We start from the raw sequence: 7,375 nt of genomic DNA on the forward strand, positions 1-7,375 counted from the left end.
GCATATATTTTATTAAATATTAGATTAGTTAAACTATTTACAAATATTACCTATAAATACCCGTCGCTTTCTAATTACCGCTTCAGGCGAATAATTGAAAGCAGTATATTTAAAAAACCGCTATGTTTAAAGGAGTGCAATTAAAAATACTTGTTTATGTAATTATTAGGACATAATATAAGGTAGCAGTTTTCTCAAAGAACTAGTAACAAAAACATGACGTGGCGATTAGGCGAAGAACGAAAATCTGGAGAACGACCGAATTGTCTAAAGGAATAAATACTTATTTTAAAAACATATTTAGTGTTTTGTCATAATTAAAAGAAAATCTCTAAAAACAATTACGCCAACGGTTTAACAAGGACCCAGCCGGCAACCAGTCCAACCATTTAATTTCAATTAACTCACCATTGTCAGATAAATCAGGCAATGTGGATACAGCGTAGCTGATCATCTAAAAGGAAAACATGTTGTTAATAATTTTACAATTAAGTAGCTACCATGATTAATATACCACATGATATTATGCTGAGCGGAGGACTAATTCGCCCGCCATTTTATATTACTGCACACTAGCGCCAACATTATTTACCAATTCCTTGTGTTTATTAGCGAAAACTAAAACAATTCTATTTCCAAATTATTCTACACTATATAAAGGAATTTGTTGCAAAATATTATAGTTTCAATTGCACAATGTAGTGTCTCAGTCTACTATGAAGATTACGGTGGTCACCGTTTTCGGTTTAGTAGAATGTGCTGTGTGTAATTTAAACGGTGGTGTTAAATGCTAAAGTGAAGCAGTGGTGTTGTAATAGTTAAGACGCCCGCCTGTGGATAGAAAGGATTCGAATCATACTCATGCCACATGAGTTTGTATACCAATCTGTCTCATGTATAGTAGTTTTCATCGACCACCACTTGCTTCCGGTGAAGGAAAACATCGTGAGGAAACTTGCACACTGGTTGATTATTAACTTGTTTGTGAAATGGAGAAGGCAATGGCAAACCACTCCATTAATAAACAATAAACCACTCTGTTAATGCATTAAATCACTAGATGGCGCTGTGCGTATTTTAAGGTGGCGCTAAATGCTAATAAAAACTTTGCAATAAAATCACTAGATGGCGCTGTGTGTATTCTAAACGCGCTACGGATATTTTGTTTCAACCATCCCAATCCTATTTTAATACGAAGAAGAAACTGTTCCCGAGGGAATTTAAGCGGACAAAGACGCGGGTAAACCGCTAGTAAAAAAAATAAGAATATAATATTTTCACCAAAATTTGTTCGACTTTTTGCTCCTTTATTTATATTTCAAATTACAATGAATTTATTTTGAGAAAACACGTGTACAAATATACTTACAGGGTCACTAGTTATCTAACGCATAACCTTCCAAAGGCGCATAAGGTACATAGAGACTAACTCTTTTGTTCTACGACTTTTGTCTAAACGTAATAAATACAAAAATTTTCATTAATTTTAGTTTTAATCTGTTTTAATATCGTTTCTATAAAACGTTAACTCAATGTTCGATTCCGCTACATAACGCTAGTGCACTGTCTCGTGTCGCTCGGCTATTACATACAGTGAACATGTGTAGAATCGCAAATTAGATTATTTATTTTTTTATATGAAAAAAAAATTACGATTCACGAAAAGCCGTAGAATAAAAGTTGCTTGTTTTGATGTACCCAAGTAGTCTTTAGGAGGTTTTGCGTTTGATACCAGTAACCCTGTATATATACTGTTATACAAGAAACAATTTACTTACCAGAACGAAGAAAAGGAAGAACGCGAAAAACTTCATTTTGACGGGAGATTTCTCTGTCGAAGCTGAACTGCAACTGTTTACACTCAAACTCTAGCCCATTATATAGCAATACTCAAAAAATTTGTTCAAATAAAAATTTATCATGTTATCAATAAAATTCAGGCGATTACAACCCCAAACGGTACGTAATAAGAGCTATAATTCCTAAAACAAACATGCATTCGTTTATTTCTTATTGTTTGTTGTTATTCTACCGATTGCGTTATAATAAAATTTTTGTACAGTAAGCAACAAAAATTCTATTAAAAAAAATCGATTATTCGTCCTAGGTGAACGACAAAAGCGGCAAGGCAGCGCGTACGATGATATCTATATCAAATTACAATATGGCGTCTATTACATTCTTATTTGAATTTGGAATGATTTTAGCTACAGCCTATTGCAAGTTTGAAGTTTGCACATAAACAAATAAGTACCTAAAGCTGAAAAAACTCATCGTAAATCAACAAAATATTCCAATCCTTTTTGAATTTCGAAATATCGTAGTGCATTGGAATAAGAAATTCTGTTACAGGATGTCAGATGTCACATCACTAACCCATTCTGTGTCTATGGCCATGTGTGGTTTGGCGCCTGAACTGTAAATGTGCATTTGCATTTAATAAATTAGACCTTTTTATATACAACACAGGATATCTTGTTATTCATAAAAAGGTTAAAACATACCTACTCTAAGCTAAAATATGTTTTGTAATTGTCGGACGCATATTTGTAATTGTCACAAAGAGACAAAATAATTGTTAGCTCTCTATATGTTTTAACTTTTTTATAAATATCTGAGTATTGCGCCCTGCACTGAGGACCTTGAGGACCTCAATATTACATTTATTATTTTAGGTAGTGAGTAAAGTATTTTTTTTTTATTATTTCTACACAGACTATGTGATAACAGTGACAGATAAAGATATCTTCTTCATAATATCCATATTATTTGGCTATCCAGAAATATGCCTATGGTTTATGTTTATACTGTAATCACACACTCATCGTTGCGTCGCGTCGTGCAGCGTTCCACCGCTCAACCAGGACAGGTTACCGCCGTCTTTTAGGAGCTTTTGGAGGATATTTTTCTCAGTTGACTGTACTATTATACTACTGTATATACTATAAACACAAGTCACTCGGCTTTATCCCCGTGGGAATTTCGGGAATGTGTACCTTTGTCTGGGATATATTTTTTTAATCAGAGCTACAAATGCAAAAATTTATTGCTAAATAGAAACGTATTAATAACGTTTTCGTCCGTAAGCACAGTTGCTTCATCAAGTACCTTATCTCGTGGTTTCTTTAATTTTCAATTTTGTTTTTAACCTCCGATGTAAAAAGAGGTGTGTTATAAGTTTTACCGCTAAGTGTGTTTGTCTGTGTACGTGGCACCGTAGCTCATCAACGGGCGAACCGATTTTGACGCGGTTTTTTTTTAATTGATAGCAAATTTTTATGCGATGATTCTTAGATATGTTAGATCAAAATCGTTACGGCCGTTCAAAAGTTGCAGTTTTTTTTTTTAATTTGTGTAACAAATAAACTTGTTAATAACGTCGCTCGTCTTGTTATTTCCCATTTCAAAGTGACCATGCAAAACATATTTATATATTTTTCTGCCTTTATCTTGTAGGATCTTGTCTGAGTATATATTATAAATAATTATACTCGGGTGTTTGACAAAGATTGTTTATTTAGGGCTGGTAAATCACGAGCAAATACATTTAAAAGTAACAACAGCTAAAAATGGTCGATGACAGCATTTGGTTTGGAGAAAAAAAACATGGCGCAGGCTCCTCGTCACAGCGCATGCGCGTAGACAATCTGCTTACAGGATATTTGAACAAGTGTTAACAACGATATAAACTTACGCAGTTTGTGAACAAATCGAACAAGGTTGATATACTTAACTGATATAATTTATTGTATTTCAAAGAGGTACCTACCTAATGCTAGTTCCACACTGTCGCCGAACTCGGACACACGCCGACGCGAATGCTTCACGCATTGCGTAGTTAGTACGAGTGATTTTATTTACCGCAATGAAACACCAGCAATGTATACCGAACCGCTAAAGTTTGACAATCGGTTCGGAGACAGTGTGGAGCCGGCGTAACGGACAGATAGATGGGTTTTTGATGACATTTATAATAGGTATAGTTAAGGCGCTTTGTCCCTTCATACTAGCGCTCCATTGAATAAATTTGTATCAATTTATTTAATTTTAATTCAAAGAACAAAAGAAATTAATTAAAATGTGATGTTAGCGGTAGTGGGCGGGCACAGATCAACTTAATGCTGAGCATTAGCTATTAGTTCACCATTGGATTAATGAGAGAATATATAAATAATATATTAAAATCACTATTTACATGTCTGTAAACTATATTTTTATGATTTACAGCAATATAATTTTTAGAAAAACATCAACCAATAACGTAAAAAATAATAACTTAAAAGAAAAAAAAAAAAAATCATAAGTTAAAAAGTTCTATACTATTACTATAAAGAGGTAAGCGTTTGTGAGTTTGTATGTTTGAGGCGGGTTAATCTCCGAAACTACAGAACCGATTTCGAAAATTCTTTCACCATTAGATAGATACAATATCCAAGATTGCTATAGGCTATATTTTATTTCAAAATTCCCACGGGAGCGAAGCCCCGGACAATATCTAGCGTTACATATTTAGGACATAGGGTTAATGAGAAAATCACGTGCCCAACGCCGACGTGGGCAGAAGCAAGTTTTGGCAATGTTCTGTACTATAACAATGTAAACACAAATGGCATGGAAATTTTATTTAAAAGAAATAAAACTGTTTTATTTGCTGAACAGGTGGTGTGGAATTTTACAAGCCTACAAGGCCATCTTGTTTCTGGCTGTAGAAGTTATAATGAGAATATATTGACGACAATCTGGGGTATCTCTTCTTCATAGTCGTATTCCTCATGACTGAGGGTCGTGGTCATTACAATGGAATGTAACAACTTCCTTGGCATTAGTTGGAGTGTGGTTTGCCATTGCCTTCTCAATTTCACACACAAGTTAATAATCAATAAGCGTGCAGGTTGTTTTTCCTTCACCGGAAGCTATTGGTGGTCGATGAAACATGAGTCAAATTGGTATACAAACTCATGTGGCACGTGTAGGATTCGAACCTGGAACCTTTCGGTCCACAGGCGGGCGTCTTAACCATTACACCACCACCGCTTCTGGGGTATATTCATATTAATTTATTTGCCAACTATGTATTCAATGATGGTCTAAAAAATATTACAACTTCGTCACCTTCTACAGGTATTGCAAATCGATTATTTGCGTGAACGTGAGACACTATCGGCAAACGTTTCGTTGAACTTTGTCAGTATCCGGTATACATTGCTGGTTTTTTTAATTGAAGTAAATAAAAGCTCTCATACAAACTGTGCAATGTTCGTAATCTTTGTATAGTATATGCATAAAATCGGCTGCAAAATTCTATACTTTCCTCAAGTTCCATTGGCAAATGGCCAATGGAACTTGAGGATAGAAAAGGATAGTCAAGGCACAGGTATATAACGTCCTTTTCGCTTACAGAATAGACAGAACGATACGTGAGACATGGGGCTCCAGTTCGGATCTGGATTACTTTGGATTCAAGGATAGTTTTACGAGGTACAGACTCAAGTTAATTTATTTGGGTTACACAAATAAAACACTATTAATATATATACTTATAGTATCTAAAAGTGGAAAAGCTTGAAAGCTCCAAAGCATATGGCGGTGGAGAAAAGCAGTTAAATCGCTTAAATGATGGAGGTTAGGTATATGCTTAACGTGTCTGTGTAACTGTATGTCTCTCGGTGGCATCGTAACAGCCAAAAGTCTGAACAGATTTCGATATAAATAGTTTTTCATTTGATAGATAATTTTTTTGATATATTATATATATCTAATGTGTACTGATGTTATGTAGCTATCTGACACAATTTTGTTGAATCGCTTAAATGATAGAGAGCAAGTGGAATAAGATCCTGGAACCAACCAACTGCAGGCGTCTTAACCACAACACCATCGCTGACATAGCAACGAACGCCATTTCTCTGTGGATTTCAATATCTGTTATTAAAATGCCGAGGGCAGCTGAGCTAATTCATGGTTGACGCATGGAAGTCAAAAGAATCCGTACTATTTTTGTCCAATGACTAGATGTTGCCCGGGACTTCGCACCCGTGGGAATTTTGACATGAAATATAACCTATAGCAATCTTGGATAATGTACCTTTCTAATTGTGAATTAGTTTTTGAAATCGGTTCGATAATTTCAGAGATTACCACCCGCCTCAAACATACAAACTCACAAACGCTTACCTCTTTATAATAATATATTTTTATCCAATGTGTGGTTAAGAAAGAATCGACGTGACGTCATAATGGCGTCCTTTTTACGTATGTGGTCCCTAAACACTCTGCCACTGCATCTGAGCGTTTTTCTGGATACTTCAGCCGTTAATAATCTTAGGCTAATATTACATTTATTTATTTTACTTACATATATTTATTAAATTTATTTACATATTTAATTATTTATTACTTTATTAATAAATTTTAAACAAATATGTTTCGCCCTTATTCGAGCCATCAGTCTATCATGAAATTTAAGTCAAAAAAACTACTCCAGAGTGATGTTCAGTCAAATTGGTTAAATGGGGTATGCCTCCCGAACTATACGACCCTGAATAGACATGCCTATAATATTGCGTAGTGTGAAGTAGGTAAGTGTTTGTTTCAATTTGGAAATAGCTCTTCGAAAATATATTTTCGTGTAGAACCAACTGTATAAATAATCTTCACATTACTAACATTAGATTGTTACACTTTTTGCGATTGTACTTACTTATTACTATTACCCGGGTTTTCTTGCATTTTGGTAAATTCTCATTTTGTTATGAAATGTCTGTATCTTGTCCGTAGACGGAGCTAACTGTAGACATCCTTCTATTTAGGTACTTATTCAAGAAAGAGAAACACGTATTAATAAATGAGGAGAAACGGGACAAAGCGAAGCGTCTCACTCGATCGAAGCTTGGACGGGCTGGTCTATACTAATATTATAAAAAGAAAATCGTTTGTAATGAATAAACTTAAGAACTACTGGGCCGATTTTGATGAGATTTGGCACGGAATTTGAGGATTGGCATGAGCTATTTTTTATTATGGTTTTATCCAACACGCTAGGCCACACTAATATTAAAAAGAGAAAAGATTTGGATTTTTGCTTTTTTCGTTTGTAATGATCAAACTCGAAAACTACTGGGCCGATTTTGATGAAATTTGACACAGAGATGTGTGAAACGTTCAGGAGTGACATAGGGTAATTTTTATTATGATTCTACCCGAGCGAAGCCGGGGCCAGCCGCTAGAAAAAAAAAACAAAAAAATAGCTCGATGTACAGACAGACAAAATTAATTTTACTCATGTCATTTCACTTCCACCTGTTATTTCATCGAAAATGGACAATGGTATTGAGCATAACAATAAATTGCCATGACAAATTCACTGTTTGATCAA

The sequence above is a fragment of the Plodia interpunctella genome, chromosome 29 (genome assembly GCF_027563975.2).
Source record: "Plodia interpunctella isolate USDA-ARS_2022_Savannah chromosome 29, ilPloInte3.2, whole genome shotgun sequence".
Taxonomy (NCBI): domain Eukaryota; kingdom Metazoa; phylum Arthropoda; class Insecta; order Lepidoptera; family Pyralidae; genus Plodia; species Plodia interpunctella.